This window comes from Silene latifolia, chromosome 2 (genome assembly GCF_048544455.1).
Source record: "Silene latifolia isolate original U9 population chromosome 2, ASM4854445v1, whole genome shotgun sequence".
Classification (NCBI taxonomy): domain Eukaryota; kingdom Viridiplantae; phylum Streptophyta; class Magnoliopsida; order Caryophyllales; family Caryophyllaceae; genus Silene; species Silene latifolia.
The window spans coordinates 8,777,353-8,798,517 of NC_133527.1; positions in this window are offsets into that span (position 1 = coordinate 8,777,353).

The following is a 21,165-nucleotide window of genomic DNA, read 5'->3' on the forward strand; positions in this document are numbered from 1 at the left end:
GGGACATTGGGGTTATAAAGAAGAGAGAGAGTGTTGGGTGCGAGAATAGAGGAGAAAGGCGGCTTGCATGGGAAGGAGTAAAAAGACGGCGTAGGGTTTTAGTATTTGGTTACGTAAAATTCCTTGCTCGATACTTGAAAGCGTACTTCACAAAAAATTTGGGGCAAACTGTTTGGGCTAAAAATAGCACAATAAATAAGGCCCACTTAATAAAATAAAGACTATGAAGGAGGTGATAAGGAGGAAGGAAGCCCGCGGTTGGAGAAAAGAGAAACGGGCTTGAAGAAGATTAGGAGCCCATCATAGAAGGCGCCCGCATTAAGGAAAGAAGCATTAGGGAGAAGTTAGGGAGATCAGGGAGAATTGGCAAGGGAGTCCGGGTTTGGAAAGAGTCCTTATGGAAATTATATTCCCTTTCCATATTCGAGGTAGGACATATCTAGGGTTCTTACCCTATAAATAGCCAAGGAAGCAAATCAAGAAAGGGATCCGCACTTACGCATTCATACACCCACATCCAAGATCACATCTCGACATATTATACTCAAATATACGTTCGTCTAGGATCTTGCAGGCCTGACATCTGGGGCCAGCAGGATTAAGCTTCGTACCATAATTGTAATCATCCTCCTATTCATATAGTGCAATATTCGGCAGGGTACCGTCCCTCCCGCGGTTGTTCCCACATTGGGTTTTCCGCGTCACCAAAATCTTACGTGTCAATTTACATTACGCACTTTGTTTTCTTATTTACTTAACCACGAACGAACAGACATACATCCAACCAACGAATATAGACTACATTGACCCTGATTAGTCGATTTGGGTAAAAATACCTAAACAGTTTGGCGCCCAACATGGGGCATTGTGGTCGTCAATCGTTGATATTCTAGATATACAATGGAAAAACAAGTATCTGAAGCCATGTCAGGGAGCAGGCAACCATCGCCACCACCACCGTCTACCCAAAGTCCAACATCGACAGTGGCCACGCAGGCTCTCGGACATACCTCGAGAATCATACCAACAACAAAAGCTTCTCTACCTCCCAGGACCCCTGCTGCCTCAACTCAGATCAGATCGAACAAAGGAACATCAAGCTCAGATGTCACTCCGCCGCCCAGTCCCACGCAAATCCTGCTCGCCGGCGTTAAGTTTGAACCAGTCCTATAAATACTGGTCGTCCTATGTATTTGTATCATATCACAAATTTATCAATAATAAAAGTCGTATTGTTCTGTCGTACCTAAATCTTAGCCATAGGATTATGGTATTATGCACTTGCAGATTTATTTTCCCTATAATCATTATATATATAAAAGAATCTTGTAAAACCGTTGACGTGGCGCAATCATATTTCAGAAAAGTACTTTACAAGGCCTCTGCTTTACTCTCACAATTTCAGTCTTTCTCAGTCAATCAAAACTAACACCATTGCCATGTCAGCCGTATTAAATTATTGTCTTTTGAATCTACAACACCCAAGTCACTGCTACAACTATTCAATACAATTTTCCAGAAGCATGCTTCACAATTAAAAAAAACTCTCAAACTTCCACCCTCCATCTCACCATCATTATCTCGGCTTAATCAATTCTCTCCCAAAAAAACAAAATTTCAATTCACCACCATCTCTAATACTCTCCACCTTTCAGATCCCCAATAATCTCAACTTTCAGATGAAAAACTCCATACCTGACATTTAAAAATCCTCAAAAAAATCTTATATTATAAAGGAAGAAACATGAAAATTTCAGAAAATATATGTTGTGATTTGTGAAGATAGAATCCCAGAGAAAATGGAGATTCCTCATCCCAGGAAGGTATCTCACCAATTACTTGAGGAAATGAAGAAAAGGGTTGCTGCCATGGTTACAACCTCCATCCGAGAGAAAGATAAGAAATTTGTGCAACATTTCATGGAGATCTGAGCTCAGTAGGTTATAGGGATGAAGATGAAGATCCCTTTTTTAGGGTTCCTGCATCTGGGTTTGGTGTCGATTAATTTGGGAATTGTTGGTTTTGTTGTCCGAGTTTTGTTTGTGGTATTATGGGATAAATCCCATCATGCTATTTGGTTCTCACTACTACAAATACAGGCAACCACAACGGCCCTTTTACAACGCTTATTCACGAAAATCATCAAAACACGTTGTAGAATTGATTCCGCGAATTTTACCAAACTTAATTACAACGGTTCTTTGTTGTTAACCGTTGTTATTTGTTTTAACAACGGGTCATACTTGAAAAACCGTTGTTAATATAAAAACTAATAACAACGGTTAAATTTTAACCGTTGTTAATAATTTGGCGCAAAATTAGTGAAAAGTCATCACAACGGTTTATTTAGAACCCGTTGTTAATACTTTTTAACAACGGTTGTAGACTCAATAACCGTTGTTATTAATGTTATGAAAATATTTAGAACAACAGATTGCTTTATTCTGCTATACGCTACAAAACACAAACACAAGCTAATACTGCTACTATATCATCCTCCATTCCTCCCTGATCGTCTCTCTGTCTTCATCTCCGTCACTGTTGTCACCGTCTTCTCTCCCTCATCGTGTTTATCAATCAGGTATATATATGTTTCTTAGCAACGCTTATAGATATAGGATTTTTTGGGTTATTATCTAATTTGTTGATAATTTAGCTTAATTGCTTTCCTGAATTTCGTTTATTTGTTTGCCTATTATTGTATTTTCTGAATTAGTTGCCTATTATTACGAATGTAGAATAATGACTCGAACTTGGATGATTGATGCAAATATGAGTGACCGCACCTACAAGGATGGTTTAGCTGAATTTTATGAATTCGTTTCGAACAATTTGAAAGGTTCTTCTAGTATTGCATGTCCTTGTGAAAGATATGGTAATATTAGCTATATGGCTTTTCCGGACGTTAAAATACACCTAGAAAAGTGGAGATTTAGTCGATCCTATACACGTTGGATTTTTCATGGGGAATCATTAGAGGAAGAGAATAACTATGAAGAAGATGATGTTGAGGTACACGAAAGGCTAACTGATGATCCTGAGTTTGCCGAATTTTTTGAGTTGGAAGAGTTGGAAGTAGAGAAGTTGAATGTTGGGTCTATAGATAATGAAGAGAATGATGATGAGTCCATTGCTTTTGAAGATGTAGGTGATGACACTAGTAATTGGGATGACCTTAACAACATGTATGAGAAGTTGTGTGAGTCTGAAGCACCTCTGTATCCTGGTTGTAAGTTCACAAAAATGTCGGCTGTGGTGAAGTTGTATAATATCAAGGGGGCAAATGGGGTGAGTGACACGTGTTTCACTAGTTTTTTACCCTTGATAAAGGAGTTGCTTCCTGATGGTAATGTTCTACCTGTTAAGACATATGAGGCGAAAAAACAAATAAAAGGAGTGGGTATGATATATGAGAAAATACATGCATGTCCAAATGATTGCATATTGTATCGGAAATTATATCAAAACTTAACCAATTGCCCTAAATGTTTGGAGTGGCGTTATAAGGATAAGGAAGGGATCCAGGCTAAGGTGTTGTGGTATTTTCCATTGATACCAAGAGTCATAAGGATTTATGCGAATCCCGATGATGCAAAAATGTTAACTTGGCATGAAACAGGAAGAATAAATGATGGAAAGCTAAGACACCCGGCAGATGGTAAGCAATGGAAATCGTTCGACGCTAAGTATCCCGAGTTCGGCAATGAACCTAGAAACTTACGCCTAGCGCTGTCCACTGATGGAATGAACCCACACGGAAACATGAGTAGCCAACATAGTATTTGGCCAGTAGTGTTGGCTATTTATAACTTACCTCCGTATGTGTGCATGAAAAGAAAGTATTTGATGTTGTCGTCGTTAATTTCCGGCCCTAAACAACCTGGAAATGATATAGATGTATATTTGGAACCTCTTCTAGATGATTTGCGATTATTGTGGGATAGTGGGATAGAAGTATTTGATGCATATGAGAACGAAACTTTCAATTTGAGAGCGATGTTATTGTGTACAATAACTGACTATTCGGCTTATGGCGACCTTTCTGGGCACACAGTTCATGGGAAAGAGGCTTGTCCATTGTGTGGGGAGGATATCGAGTCTGAATACTTCAAGTCTTCTCGTCAGTATGTGTATATGGGAAATAGGAGGTTCTTGTATCATGACCATTGTTATCGCAAGATGCAGAAAGCATTCAATGGAAGACAAGAACTTCGTCAACCTCCTAGAATTTTGAGTGGGCATAAAGTTTATCAGAAAGTAAAGCATATTGAGATAGATTATGGGAAGAAGAGTGGCTCTAAATTGTCTACTCGTGGGTATAAGAAAAGATCCATATTTTTTGATAAACTTCCATATTGGCCTGACTTGGAGGTCAGGCATTGCCTCGATTTCATGCACATTGAGAAAAATGTCTGTGATAATATTATCAATACCCTTCTGAATGTTCCTGGTAAAACAAAGGATAACGCCGCAGCTAGGGAAGATATGAAAATGATGGGTATTAGGCTAGAGTTGGCACCACGAAGAGAGGTAATCGTACATTTTTACGCCGCCACAGCTTTATACCCTTTCACGGAATGAGAAAAAGAGTTTTGTGCATGCTTGAATGGAATTAAAGTGCCACATGGTTATTCGTCGAACATCAAAAGCCTAGTGTCGATGCAAGACCTAAAACTCACCGGGTTAAAGTCACATGATTGTCACACTTTGATGCAACAATTACTACCTGTGGCTATTCGTTCCATTTTACCTAAAAAGGTAAGATATGCTATAACTAGATTTTGTCTCTTCTTCCAGTCCATATGCGAGAAAGTCATCGATCCCGATGACGCGGATTCATTGCAGGACCTCGTTGTAACCTCTCTTTGTCAGTTGGAAATGTATTTTCCACCCTCTTTCTTCACTATCATGATTCATCTGACCATTCACTTGGTTAGGGAGATTTTGTACCTTGGGCCCGTGTACTTGAGATACCAGTATCCTTTCGAAAGATTGATGAAAGTCTACAAGGACTATACATCTAATCGTTATCGTCCGGAAGGTTGTATTGCTGAACGCGCTATTTTAGACGAAGCTCTTTCATATTGTTACGCTCATCTCTCCCCTGAGAAGTTGATTGGCGTTCCTAAGAATCGTCATAGTGACTGGATGACCGGAAAAGGTATTAGGGGCCGGGTTGAAAAAATTGTGACACGTGAAATGTTGCATTTAGCACACACGTATGTGCTAAACAACGAAGATGAGGTGCAACCTTATATTCAACAACACAAAGATGAGCTCAAATACGATCACCCAAACAAGACCGAGAAGTGGATTGCGAACGAGCATACGAAGACGTTTGCAGAGTGGTTTAGGAATATTGTCTTAGAGTGTACTGATCAAACTGGTGATGACATCTCTCCTAGGTTACTACGTCTTGGTTTAGGTCCAAATGGCAGGGTCACCTTTTACAACAGTTTTGCCATTAATGGATATACTTTTTACACCCGCGAGCAAGATGAGTTGAGCACAATGCAAAATAGTGGTGTGAGTTCTGAATTTGAGGCAATGCACTTTGCTACTTCAAAAGATAAAAAGCCTATTTGGGGAAAATGCCTTTATTATGGTGTTATTAAAGAAATATTGGTACTAGATTACATTGATTTTACAATGCCTTTGTTTCGATGTAACTGGGTTGATAACAACATCCATTGTGTCCGAAAGGATAAGATGGGATTTACGTTGGTCAATCTGGGTAAGGTTGGCAATAATAAGGACGATCCTTTCATAATGGCATCCCAAGCTAAACAAGTGTTCTATGTCACCGATCCTATGGATAAGAAGTGGTCTCATTGTACTTGCTATAAGGAGTAGAAGGAGTAGTCCATCCGATAATGGTGATGATGATCAGGATGTCGTTTTTGAGGGAATGGATCAGTCTACCACTGTATCTTATTTCGACGATGTTGACACTGATCATGAGGACACTGAAAGCATCTATATGCGTGATGACCATGGTGAAGGTATTTGGGTTAACGAAGAAACTATGACATCCAAGAAACGCCCCGATCCTGAGATAGTTCATCGGACACGATGATATGGACGACCAACATTTTGAGTCATTTTCGGACCAATAATTTGATGGTTTAATTTATTGGTAAATCAATAATGGTCATTATATTGTTAAATAAAAATTCCCAAATTTGCATGGCATGGTAAATCCTGTAGCTTAGATATGCAAAGATGCATGCATCTTTGGTGTTGTCTTATTTTCTTGATCTTATTATTAGATATGGATGTTGGTGTTGAAATTGTTTGAATAACGTAGCAAAGATATGGTGCTTCAACATTCTGATATGTATTGTTACAGTTTTGGACTGTAATGGAATTACAGTAATTTAAAAAAAAAAAAAGGTTCAACCATAACAACGGTTATATTTACATTACCCGTTGTTATTACTTTCAACAACGGTTGTAGTACCCCTACCCGTTGTCATTGATTTTTTTGACATATTTCATTTTGGCGCAAATTTGGTGAAAATATATTACAACGGGTATATTTTAACCGTTGTAATAAAGTTTTGACAACGGTTGACTTTTATTGACCCGTTGTTATTAACATATAACAACGGTTTTGCTTTGAGCACCCGTTGTCAATAGTTTGTCTTAATAAAAAACTAATTTAGAAACCCATACAGCATACCATACACAAACACACACAACACCAGTTCAACCGTTGGTATCCTGAGTTTATTCTTCTCTCTTCCTCGCTTTCTACATTCTCGCCTGCTGCCGCCCGCCTTAAGACGCCCGATTCTCGTTGCCTTCCCTTATCATCCTGCTCCTTCTCTTTATCATTATCATCATCAGGTATGTTCACTTTAATTTTGTGTTTCGTCATTAGGGTTTTAAGACGATCATCTTTTTTCTTTTTCATGCATCTGTTTGTTTTTCGTCTTCTTTGTTATCTTTATCATCCCGCATCATCTACTTCACTCCTCTTATTAGGGTTTAGGATTTTAGAAGCTCAATCTGTTGTTTTAAATTTTTATTCCTATTAGGGTTTAGGGTTTTAGATAATACTTTGCATGTACGTTGTTAAGTTGTTCATTTCCTATATCATTCATATTTGGGTTTTAGGATTATAATGGGTGAAAAACGGAAAAGAAGTCAAAAGAATAATAAGCATGGGGATAATAAGCCTGGTGAGAGGGGTGCTGCGAAGTGCCCGAAAGCCCTTGCGCTATAGCCGCTAAAGACCCGATGGAAATAACATGGAGCTCGAAGGGTTTCCCTACTGGTCCAAATGCGGGTTATTTATCCAGTTGGATTGGATGTTGCACAAGACAGTTTGTGCCTATCCATTTAGATGATGTTAGAAATTTGAATCCAAAATTGGCGGAGTTATACTTGGCTCGTCTAAAGGAAGCCTTTATTATACCCGATGAAAGCCATGATAAGTATTTAATGCATAAGGCAGCGGATGTCCTAAGGCAGTGAAAGTGTGTGGACAAGGCAACGGAGGAGATGCGTAAGAGCCCACCGGCAAACAAGTGTCCCACCATCAGTCAGGAACAATGGGATCTTTTCAAAGAGATGAGAACTACTGAGAAGTTTCAGGTTAAATATCCTCGCCTTTTAACGATTTACCTATCATTTTTTTAATTAATGAGTCCTTTATATAATCTTTTTATTATCTCATCTACGTGCGCTTTTATATAATTATTTGAAGGCCGTTAGCAGAAGAAATCGTGCTAACATTTCATGCAAGAAGGGGAAATGGTATGGTTCTCGAGGCGGTTACAAAAAGATAGAAGAGAACCTCGTAAGTAGCATGCATTATTCCCCTGTGAGACTTTATTTTTTTAATCACACTTGGACTTGCATTGATACACATTTACGTGTATAAATGTTACCATGTTAATGTGTAGGTGGCAAAGGGAGTGAAAGAGGTGGATCGGCATGTAACTTATAAAGAAGGGCACACGCCTAAAGGATCCCGGTCGCGTGGCAAATATGATGAGGAAGTGTTGGCCAACATAGTAAGCATTATTTTATTAAGACGAGTTCATTACTAACTTTATTATTTTAGTCACAAATATAATTTGAAGTTTATTTAATATATTATAGGACAACGTATTGAAAGAGGTAGAAGAAGGGAAATTCACTCCCAGTGGTCGTAATGACGTTCTTGCTAGAGCGATCGGCCGATCCGAACATCCAGGTCGTTTGAGGGGCGTCCCGTTACGAGGTTGAGTAACGAAAATATTATGGGACAACCGCCCGATAAAGAAGAAAAAAGGAAGACTAAGTCCGAGAAGGCCGACATTGTAACATTTATTCTATTATTTTCATTTAAGTTCAATTCACATGTTATTGTTGGGATAAAAATTGTGACACATTACATTATTGGCAAGCGACTTGATTAATGGCATCCGTACTACTAAAGCTGAATCTTTGGAGGCAAGCTTTCCGAAGAAGAAGTGAAGATGATGGAGGATGTCATTTCTAAAGGGGGTAATAATAAGGTACAACAGATTGGTCAAGAGGCCGCTACTACCTTGGCAATACATGAGAAGGAAGTATCGGTCAACGAGATTAAGAAAGATCGGTACCTAATAATGCTTCAAGTTGTAACAACTAAAGCCGATCAGGTACCTAATACTTCCTTTTTTTTTTTTTTTTTTTTTTTTTTTGGGTAAGATCGGGGTGTGTTCCCCGCCACTCTAATGCTATAACTTCTGACATCGTGCCATTGGTTAATTTTATTAGGTAAATAATGGGTCCGAAAAGGAGATGCAACTTGAGAAGACTACTGATGGAAAACAAAGATACATCCCCTTCAAGTCAGTTCCCTGTTTTCAATAAGGTATGCATGAAGTGTTTAATTAGTTAAATTTATATGAATTCTATTAAATTTTGGGATATAATAATGTATGTGTATATTCTTCAGCCGTAAACAAGAGGCCGCTTATTCTTGCGACCCTAAACCGAAAAGCCACATGTGCGTGTTGGCCGGGTCTCGTAGAAATGCACACCAAATCTGCAGCAGCGGAAACTGTAGTTCATGGCGAAAAACTTTTGCCGAATCATACCAAAGTAGAGATAACTACAGTCTTTCCAGGCCATGAAAACTTGCAACTGCCTGTCCTAGTTCGTGACGACATTACCATTCTGGGAGATGCGGTTGGAAGTTTCATCCAATGGCCTGAAACTCACATCTACTTGGCTCGGCCGTCTCCGCCTCAAAGAAATGAAAGCGATTGGGGTTAGAAGAAATACCTTTATATATATGTTAAATTTTTAATTGTTGAATGTTTTTATATGTTAAATTTATATGTTATTTTTTTTTGTAGGGAACAAAAAAGCCGGCTTTGGCGGATAAGCCTAAGTCCACAGACATGCCAACGACCTCGTCGAGACAACGGGGGTGTTTGGTAAACAGCGGATTGACAAAAAAATAGTATATTTGGGATTTTTAGCATATTTGACCGGTCAATATGCTATTTGGGGTGTTTGGTAAACAACATATTGGGATAGTAGATTGGAGCCGAATCTACTATTTTACAATATGCTGCTCCCCCCAGCATATTCTAAGAGTAGATTGGGAAAAAAATAAATTCACATTTTTACCCTTAGGAAAATATAACCTTACCTTTATTCCATAGTTAATTCATGTACTTACTTGTCATTTTACAAAATATTGAGATAATCTGCTAATTTAAATCTGCTACTTACCAAACACCTTTAACAAAATCTGCTAATTGAATATACTAGTCAAACCTGTCAACAAAATCTGCTAATTATAATCTGCTTTCACAATCTGCTTCTGCCAATATTAATCCGCTATTTACCAAACAGAGCCAACAACTTGATGAGGTATTTAATTAACTTCTTCATTTTTTTAAAAACCTCGCTCCCTTTATTTATATTTTGTCTGTATTTATAAAAAGCATGGTAATTTTGTGTAGGGGACAAAAAAGACTGATAAGCCTAAGTCCACAGTCTTACCTGCTACTACTACCTCATCATTGAAAGAGCAGGTTGACGAGGTATTTAATTAAGTACGCTTTTATTTTTATTACTCCAACTAGGATATGTTACCTTTGAATTTTTTATTATTTTAATTATCTACTACATGTGTAGGCTGGTGGTAGTAGCACAAAATCAAAGACTCATTCTTTCCCGGACCTGAAAGTAATTAGGAGTTTAAACTCCACACAATATACTGGGAAGGATTACATGCAAAAAGTAAGAACGGTGACGATGAGGAAACTGCATGAGGAGGCTGGCCATCGCATAGCCACCGAACAATTGATAGTTATTCCGCTCGAGGAGGATATTCTAGGGGTTGAGCGCCAAGCACATCTATCATGGGATATGCTAGCCATTTGGGCTGGCCTAGACCAGATTGATATCCAACACGTATTTGTTTGGATGAAGTAAGTTTCTTAATAAATAATTTCATATTCTAATCTTCTGACTACTAGATAGTGTTTTAAATACCGGAATTAATACCGTAATAATGTAGGATATTGAAATTGAGAGTGATCCCCGAGAAGAATATTCCATCCGATCAATACGATTCCCCGTGCCCCTATGTTTTATCTTTATTTATTCCGGATTTCTCGTTCGAAGAACGGGTAGATTATATTGCTCAGAAATTGGCGACAACCAAGAAGCTGATTTTTGGCGCTTATAATGAAAAAGGGTAATAAACAAATTAATATTACGTTTTCCCCTACAATTGCATTTTCATAACTAATATATGTACTTGTTAATAATGATGATGTCTCTTGATGTAGGACTCATTGGGTGCTAGCAGCCATCATGCCGACAAGGAATAAAGTTTTCTGGTTGGACTCTATACATCATCAACCAAGCGAGACTTTTAAGCGCTTGATTAATAAGTAAGTTTATAATACTGATTTATTTATAATAACATTAAGTTTCAATTTTTATTTATAGAAAAAAGCTCATTTTTGCCCCTAAAAAAATGAGTTTCTGCCTCCTTTTTTATTTTTAAAAAAAGGGCCTTTGAGAAGAGAAGAGCAAACGAGCAGGATCAACCCACGAAAGATTCTGATGTTGGCCCTGATTTTATTACGATAACAGGGGTACGTGCTCAAATACAATAACATTAAGTGCAAAAACCTGTGTTTAATACTAATACAATACCTAAAGTTCAAGATTCTGATGTGAGCCTTCTCTCGTCTATTTGTTTTTATGTAATAATAGGCCCCTCGCCAGCCAGATAGCATACAATGTGGATACTACGTTTGTCGGTTCATGTTGGAGATTATTAGGCGAAGATATATCATTATTCCAGAAAAGGTTAGTAATTTAATAATGTGTTTATTACTTTTTTTAAATTAGAGCTAATGTTGTCTTGCTTGCTGCTATATATACCATGATGTTGGTATGCAGTAATTGATGTTGTTACAATAATGTCTTCTCTTTGTTTTTTCCGCGATATGTAATCAACTTCACAAAGATTGAGCGAGACTCAAGTATAGATATAGACGAGGTAAGGGACATGTTTGGCAAATACGTCTTAGAAAATAGAAATGCATGATACTCAGAGTTTAGATCAACTTATTAGTAAATTTTTTGTTGAAGTTAGGGAATGATTAGTTCATGTAAATTCAACTCCTTGTAAGTATATATATATATATATATATATATATATATATATATATATATATGATGCTGTTGTGGTTGAATTGAATCTATTGAGTTCTGATGAACCCAGTTGTGATTTATGCTGGTGCTGGTATATGGTGCTACTGATATATGCAGGTTTTTGAATGGCATGAAACAAATTTAATTTTTCAAAACATTAGGAGTTCGTAATAAAAACGGTTACTAAAAAAAACCGTTGTGAAGACCTTTCACAACGGTTAATAAAAAGAACACCGTTGTGAATGACTTTCACAAATACCGTGCGTAATATTCAACAACAGGTTTTAAACGAAGAACAGTTGTTAAAAGTCTTCAAAATTTTGGAGGTAAAGTTACAACAACGGGTTTTAAACTAAGAACCGTTGTTACTAACAATTTCAACAACGGGTATGTAGCATAAACCCGTTGTCAAAAGACTTCACAATTTTGGAGGGAAAGTTACAACAACGGTTATACATATGACAACCGTTGTTATATTATTCCCTCCAAATTTTTGAAACACTTTCCACAACGGAGAACACCCAACAACAACGGCTTTTAACCGTGGTGAATACTTTCGACAACGGTTTCATTAAATAACCAAACCGTTGTAAATACCTTCTACAACGGCCGCTTTAACAACGTCCGCTTTTTGTTTTTACAACGGTTTTTACCCGTTGTTATAGCCCGTATCTGTAGTAGTGTCTGTTGGGTCGAATTGGGCTGTCAAAGATGATGGCCCAATTATCTCATGTATGGTTGACTTTTTTTTTTATATACTCCCTCCTATTCATTCATTTTGTCCCTCTTTCCTTATCGAAGCTAGTCGGATTTTTGTCCCTCTTTTCTTTTTTGGTAACTTTTGTGTGGTCCAAATTTAATTACATGTGGGGTAGAGTGGAATAGAGTGTTTTGTGTGGTCCAAAATCATTTTCTTAATTCTTGTGCAAAATAGAAGGGGGACAAAATGAATGAATAGGAGGGAGTATATACTTACCTTTCATCAAAAAAAAAAAATGGAGATTCAACAAGAGACAACGATTGAAATCCTTCAATGGAGAAACTTGGAACTTGCTTTATCGATTCAAAGCAAAGAAATCAAATCCCAAAAGTTAGTACCCTGTATTGAACTATCGATGATTTTTTTTTTTTTAAGGTTTTATAACTAAATTTATGAATTGGGTTGTTGTCTGATAACATTTTTTTGGTATACGTATCACTTATTCTATATTTTGATTTTTTTCCACAAGGTTTAACATATTTACTCGCACTATTGAATTTCAGGCAATGGCGGATTTGTGATTTGGTAATTCCAGTGTGAGGTAATTCCATGATGCCCTTCTAAGGTCAAATATTACTTATTACCTCTAATTTTGCCTCTCTGACTTACCATATACCCGTCGCTTTCTATTCTTCTGTTTTTTGTGTCTACTTATTCAAATTTGCTCCGTTTTAGCGCTTATTTAATATTTTTCTCTCAATTTTGACAGGGAAATTTGTGTAAAAGGCTTAGTGGAAAGGAATCTACCTGGGTATGTTTGTGTCCTATCCTCAAATGTTCAGGACTCGCCTTACATAAATACCTAAAAAAGATGGTCTGCAGTCTGCACAATTATTTTGTTGAGGGCCTTGAGGCCACTTATAGTACATGAGACGGTCTCTTGAGTGACAACTAACTGCTCACCTTATGTTTCTAGTAATATCATGCTCACTGCTATTTCTGACCTGCCTCAGGTATGCTATTGGTGGTTTTTCAGGTGGTGAAAACAAGGATTCGTTTTGGCGCATCGTTGCTCAATGCACAGCTGCACTACTTGAAGATAAACCACGATATGTTATGGTAGTATCAAGTTTTTAGTAAATAGTAATAGTGACTTGCCTGTATTGCTATGAGAAAAGCTCAAAGAATGTCGGATTTGTCTATGTATTTGAAAGTTGAAGTGGTCCATTGCCATTGTGTGAAGAATACACATATTTTATTAGGATTTGGACATTAAGGTCGTATTTGTTTGTGGAATATGGGGGGTTTTCTGCAAATAAGTTGCAATTTGATTGGAGTTGGGGCAATTTACGGTTTTTCTTAGAATCTCATGTTGTTATTATTTGCAGCTACAAATGGTGTATTTCCACCTGAATCTAGGCAATACGGCAGCACAAAGCTAAAGGTAGTATTAATCAGCACTCGACTTGCAGGGATGTATATAGTTGTTGAGGTTTTAGACCAAGGACAAGAGGTTACCCGACCATGTCAATGATCACGGATGGGAACGACAGTTATTAACCAGAACGGGGACGTCAGTATTACGGCAGTGACGTTGACGGTGGTAGGTCGGAAAAGAAAGTGATTGGTGGACGGTGGTTGTAGAAGGGATGAAGATGAGAGAAGGTAGGTTAAGAGACGTTTTTTTGGCTATAAAAGTGTCGAGAAACTATATTCCGAAAACCTATTTAGCTTCCAATCAAGCAAAGTTCAATAATTTTATATGCAAATAACAACCTATTTAGCTTCCAATTAAGCGAAAAATTGGTAGCTTAATATTTCCGTTAATTGAGGATCTGATAAAAGAATACTAATGAGTATTTGATTTGGTTACTAAATTTCAGCTATTAGTTTTATGGGAGATTTTTGAGTGAGACACTGTGAGAGTAAGATCGTACGGAGTAGTAAAAATTAACGACATTAACAACAGTATTATTGGGTGATGGCGAAATTAACAAGAATATCAATGAGTGACAATATTATTTATGAAAGTAACAATAATGAGATTGGGATCAATAAATGTGTCTCACAGAAATGTATTGGAGATCATCTAAAAACAAATGGGAAGAAAAGTTCTGGATGGAGGAGCATATATTAGACACATTTTGTATATCACAAAATCTCATTTGTGACGGCACGTATTCGTCACTTTGGAGTGACGGATACCATTTTCCCTCACAAATGACCCAAATAGAGGAGAGAGGGAAGCACATGGGGGTGCCCCTACCTTGTCCCCCTATCCGTTTTGTGAGTGGCATTATCCGTCACTTGCTCCGACCCGTCTTCAGTAAGACTAATTGTTTGTATATATTTATAACCTTTATATACAACTATTAAATACACCGCATTAGATTCATATCAAAGATTTAGTAAATTATTTTAATTTCTAAAGAAACAATCCCGTGAATTTTCACGGGTGTTACACTAATTTATAATCGAGTTATTTCATGAGAATAATCCATCCTATGCCCCCTCTTCTCATATTAATCTATCCCCGTGTTTAACTGAGAATAATCCTACCTATTACATCATTTAACTTACAATGAACTTATGGAAGGGAAACCTGAACAACCGGTTTCCCTTGACTAGAACCCTAATTAGGCAACCTGAACTTCATCCTCTTCAATCTACATCCCTTTACTCCATCAATCACCAAACACCAAAAATCATAACTCCCAAACTAGAAAGTTTGATTTAACAATTAATAATCTATGGTGCAGGAGATAAACGATGAAAATCACATAAGACAAACCAAATTACAAACAAAAATCTCAGCTATATTCGTTCACAACTCAAAGCTCAAATCAACCAAATCACAAGATATAACCTTCACATAAAGCACTAAATTTACAAAATTTCATAATTAACATAAATCGTCGTCAGAAACACACACAAATTTCAAACGGGGATTTGTTCGAAATTTAAAGGATAAGCGATGACGCGGGTTTTGAAGAGCTTCAACAAGAAAAGACCAACTTCGTTCTCCCTAATTACCATCGCCATAGTTTGATTATTACAATCTATTAAACAATAACCAGAACAAACAAAAACCAAATAAAACCCAGAAATTATTCAGCTGAACCGTCTTAAAACCACATAAAATCTACAAATTTTCCCTCTTTTGATCAAATTAGGGTTAATTCCTCTTCTCTGAACCAGATTATGCCCCGAAGATTGAAGAGGATGAAGAGTTTTGATTTCCTAGTACTCTTTTAACAATCACTATGGTAAAACTTAATTTTCATTATTTCTTTATTAGATTACCCATCTGGGTTTTTGGGGATATTTTATGTTAGATTTAGATGGTAATTGGTATTAGTGATGTCATCAAATCAGTCTAATTTTGTGTTAAATTTAATGAGAGGAATAAATTAAGGAAATAAATAAGGCGAAAATGGGGAGAATTAAAGAAGAAAATAAAAGAAAGAAGGGGAAGAAATGGAGACGGCAGAACAAAAAATGAAAAAGGAAGAAGAAGATATGAAGAAGGAACCAGAAAAATAGAAAAGAAATGGACCCTACGTGATGACCTGTTGGGAAATGGGTGATATCAGGTAAATTACGTGATCAGCTCAATATAAGTTAAATGACGTCAAAAGTGGGATTTTTCCCAGTTAAACACGAGGATGGATTAATATGAGAAGAGTGAGCATAGGATGGATTATTCCCATGAAATAACCCTTTATAATCTATATGTTCTCATTTTCTTCTTCGTTAAATTACAATGTCTAATAATCCTCGTTAAATTTTCCATTCGTATTTTTTTCCTAGTTATTCAATCACACATCTGTCTCAATCATTTAGTACTTATTAACTTGTGACCTCTATTGAGTGTAAAGAGGACGCCCTCCGAAGAACATTAATATTTTCCATTAAAGTCGGGTTAAGAAATGCATTATTAAAGGCAAAAACCTTTCTGTGATCCCATAGGAAAGTTAGTGTAAAAGTAAAAGGAGATAGTCGATTTTCGTGTCGTGTTACTGCCGACCCAATTCCTTACCTAAACGAGTTTAAAAGTTCTTAATTTGCTTTCTGTCGTGTTATTGAGTCGGGTCAGTATTTGCTTACTATGCTAACCATTCACCCTCATACCAAAGTTGGCTGTGTGAGTGGTAAAAGCTCTCATCTCTTAAACAAGTGGTCAGGATTAGATTCCTGACTCTTGCGAATGAAAAAGTCAAACTTTGGAGGGGTCAACCCATTAAGTTGCCTTCAGTCCCCAGAAGGAGATTGCTCCGGCTATCGATAAGGGAACTTCCTGATCGACACCAAAAAAAAATAAAAAATCACCCTCATAACTTTTACCAATTTGTAATTAAACTAACTCAATTCTGTCACAAGATAAATTTTGTATCTTAAGATTTACCAAGGCCAGGACACTATTGCGTGTTTTCAAATTCAAATGTGAAACAAGTTTTAAGGAGTATTTTAAATGGAATATGTGGAGGTTAATCCTCAAGATATATGCATAATAACCTAAATTGCACGGACACTTCTCTTAATCAGCCGTCTCGTGTTCGACACCATGTCGGACACACGTCTAAACGTGTCGAACACCTATAAAGCTGTGTCGAACTTCCTACTTTTATTTGGGCACGTGTCCGACGCGTGTCCATGGTATTTGCGCGCGTGTCCGACGCCTGTCTTTCGTATTTTGACATTATTTGGAGTGAATAATGTTCTTTAGACGAAAAATGAGATGTCGAAAGAGATTGATTAGAATATAGGTTTGGTTGAAAATGAAAATGAGCTATAATAAAGGCCAAATTTTACCTTTACATATTTAAATTTACACAAATATCAAATACTTTTACAAAAATAAAATCAAACGCTTATAACTAAAAAATATATATTTTATTAAATTTAAATAACGTGTCATGTGTCCTAAATTTCATGGGATGTTGTGTCATGTGTCCGTGTTGTGTTCGTTTTGGTTCTACCTAGATAATAAGAACAATAACAATACTCTGAAATTCAGTACCCAAAGTCAAATTTTGGAGGGGCCAACCTCATGGGATGTCGTGTCATGGGTGAGTGATAAGGTCTCTCATCTTTTAAACAAGTGGTTAGAAGTTCGATTCTTGTCTCTTGCGACTAAAAAAGTCAAACTTGAGAGGGGTCAACCATTAAGTTGTTTTCAGTACCCAAAGTCAAATTTGGGAGGGGTCAACTTCATTAAATTCTATTCAGTACCGTGAAGGATAATCCTGATAAAAAAAAAAAAAGTAAATTCACTAAGATGAACGGGGTAGGTTTATTTGTTCATTTACTTATCCTATCACTACTCACTAGTGTAAATCCCGCGCGGTTTTATTAGGTATAGATAATAGATACTTTGTCTATTAAATTTATGGTATTTAACACCATTTTGAAATGTGGCTAAACAATAATGTATGGAAAGATTGTGTTCACATATGACATATTTACCTAAATATTAAGGTATATAATTAATTAGTATGCAAATATTGTAGCAAATATATCAATTAATTAGGAAGAAAATATTTAGAAACTTGTTAATCTTGTAGTAGTAAGGAGATTATAGCTTATGTAATCTTATTGTTAATCCTAAATCTAGTTTTAGGAAATTCGTTCCTTATTTTGCAGCGAGTATTATCAAGGTCATGTGAATAAATGTGATTGTTCATAAACTATTGATCAAATTAACAATTAATGAAAGTTTTACATGCATGGTATATAGAGCTTAAAAATCCTTCCTTTACCCGTTACTAGATTTTGTGCCCGTGCGTTGCACGGGTTTCAAATTTGACCTTCCTCTAATTGTTTAGACCTTTTAATATCATTTTGAATTATACGTAAAAGTTGTATTTCAATTATCTTTTCAAAAAATTATCTTATTAATTTTATACAAGATTAAGTATTACGTTTACGTAAGGATTCTAGGAATAGGAATTATAATTTGTTAGAATAAGAGGATAATTACAAATTATTTTAAAGTTTTATCTTTAAGTTTTCACTTTTCAAGTTTATAGATAGATTTTTTAATGGAATATAATTTAGTAATTTGTAAATTAAGTTAGTTATCCGCAAAACACCATATAGTTATAGTAAATGAATTAAACTTTCATTGAATGCTTTGCTTATCATCCAAATACTTAGCTCAACAATTGTCATCACCTCATTATACAATGTAAACTCCTCAAAACTGCAAGTCGTTTACCTTACTATGTTGTTTATCCCCATTGTTATCTCCATATCAAATTAATAAATTAAATGCAGAGGCGAGGCCAGGATTTTAATTTTGGTGTAGCAAAATATATACTCAAGGTAATGTTTATAGATAATTAGTATGAAAGCAGCAAATATTGGTGTAGCAAATCACGTGATTCTAACCAATTTTTTTTGTTTTTGGTGTAGCAGCTGCTACACCGAAGCCGAGTGTGGCCTCGCCCCTGATTAAATGTACAAACCCCTCAAAGTACAATGATCCACGACTAATAGATAACTTGTTACTCCTTATTAATGATTTAAAATGTTGTTTATTTCTTCCTTGTTACTCCTTATTAATGATTTAAAATGTTGTTTATTTCTTCCAGTTGTAAGGTTCCATAACATTATTCAGTGTTCGTCTAACAAATATTAAAACTTAATGAAAAATAAGGAATAAAATAGTAACTATCCATTATATATTCATATAAAAGGGTATAATTGTCAACAGCGTACTGTGATGAGTAAAATGTGTACTGCGAAAATCAACACCCAAAATTTATTATGTTAAAGTTATATAGATTTCATTTCAAAAAATATTAGAAAGATAATTATTTGATCATTTGATCAACTTTCTGCATAATTTAGTAAGACTAATACAACTTTTATAGTTTATTCGCTCCATTTAAATGAATTTTATACATTTGTTTAATATATGTGAGATATATTTTAATCAAATTTATGGAATTCATACCAACCTTTTTGAAACTCTTTATAGTGTCTGTATCAGTATGTGATCATTCATTAAAACTAAATACTACAGATTATCCGTATTTGTTAGTGTTTGTTTTGTGTTAGAATCTTAATCTTATAGGCTTTGCATGTGAACGTACCCATCCTTAAGCAAGGAGTATGTGTTTGTAGGCAATTCTAACCGTGCTATAATTCTAAGGATTATTTAATGGGAATATTCCAAACTATTTGGGTGCTTCTCAAAATACTCCGAACTCTAATTTAACTACCAATATACCCAACTTTTATATCATTTCTCTTTAATTAGAAGAGGTGGGAAGGCTACCTGGTAAACCGGTTTCTTTCTTTTTAACCCTCTCTTTCTTGTACTATTCCCATCTTCTTTATTATGTAAACACCATTAATCTCCTCTTTCTTAAAATGTCACTGATTTTTTATTTTTTTGTATAAAGAATGTGCAGACCAAAATTTCCTAAACTCATCCATCCTTTTCGCCCAAAATCTCAAAACCCTCTTCAATTCACATTCGTAACCTAATCATCAAAGCAAGACAACCAAACATTCTCTTATATTACCATTACGACTCATTGATTTTGTATAATATATTGTTGTATCCCTTGAATTTTTGCAATACAATTATGTAACTGGTGTTCAACCTTATCCGTCTAAAATTATGCACAACCTAATTACTTAGCCACCAATATACTACTTCAAATTTAACAAAAAACGAAAACAAAATCCAATTCACAAATTCAACATTGAAATCAAAAGGGTGGGTCAATCTGGACTCCCACAAAGCATAATTAACAACGAATTCTTCTTGATTGTGTAGTACAGAATGTCTGTGAGAAAGTATGCAGAGAGAGAGAGCTATTTCATCCCTGGTATTATTTGGGCTATATCAATGCGGGTTTGAGAAAGTTGAATCGGGTATGAGTGGTTGTGGAAGTGGGTTTTATGCAGAGAGCTATGGACCGATTTATGTGATGGATCAGTGTGAAGGAGATTTGGTTGGGACTGATTGTGAGGATTATGTGAATACTGTGTTTGAAAGGGTGAAAGTTGAGGGTGAGGAAATAATAAAGGGAGAGGAGAGCGAAGAGGTGGACAAATTTTGAAAAAAAAAAATTCCAGGTTAAAAGAAAGGGGTCAAGAGGAAGGAGATGAAGATGCTTATTAATTTAATCTATGCTAACTCAATAATCTTAATGTATAAATAAATTGGAACACCAATATCTATTTCCTTCTATCATCTTTATTGATGAGATTGATTCAATTGCTCCTAAAAGCGAAAAGACCAATGGCGAGGTTGAGAGGCGAATTGTTTCGCAGCTTCTAACCCTTATGGATGGACTGAAGTCACGTGCCCACGTCATTGTCATGAGGGCTACTAATCGTCCCAACAGCATTGACCCTGCGTTGAGAAGGTTTGGTCGATTTGACAGGGAAATAGATATTGGTGTTCCTGATGAAGTTGGACGACTTGAAGTTCTCCGTATTCACACAAAGAATATGAAGCTTTCAGAAGATGTACGCATGACTGTTTATTTATTTGTAAATGCAGCATGGAGATCGTGATTCTTGATAGTGGTTGTTAAACTCATCAAGAAACTCATAATCCTTTTTGGATTACTCAGAAATCCCAGGCAATAGATTCTATCGAATTCATCTTACATCTTACAGTAGATCGAACAGTCGATATGATAATGACCTCCCTCTCTTGCTCAACGCTACCAATTTTGATATTCGTGATCCCTGCATCATCCAAATCAAGTTTTATTTTGGCTACTTGTTGCCTGTGGGTGTTAATTTTGCTAATTTATGACGTGAGTTAGGGTTATGATATT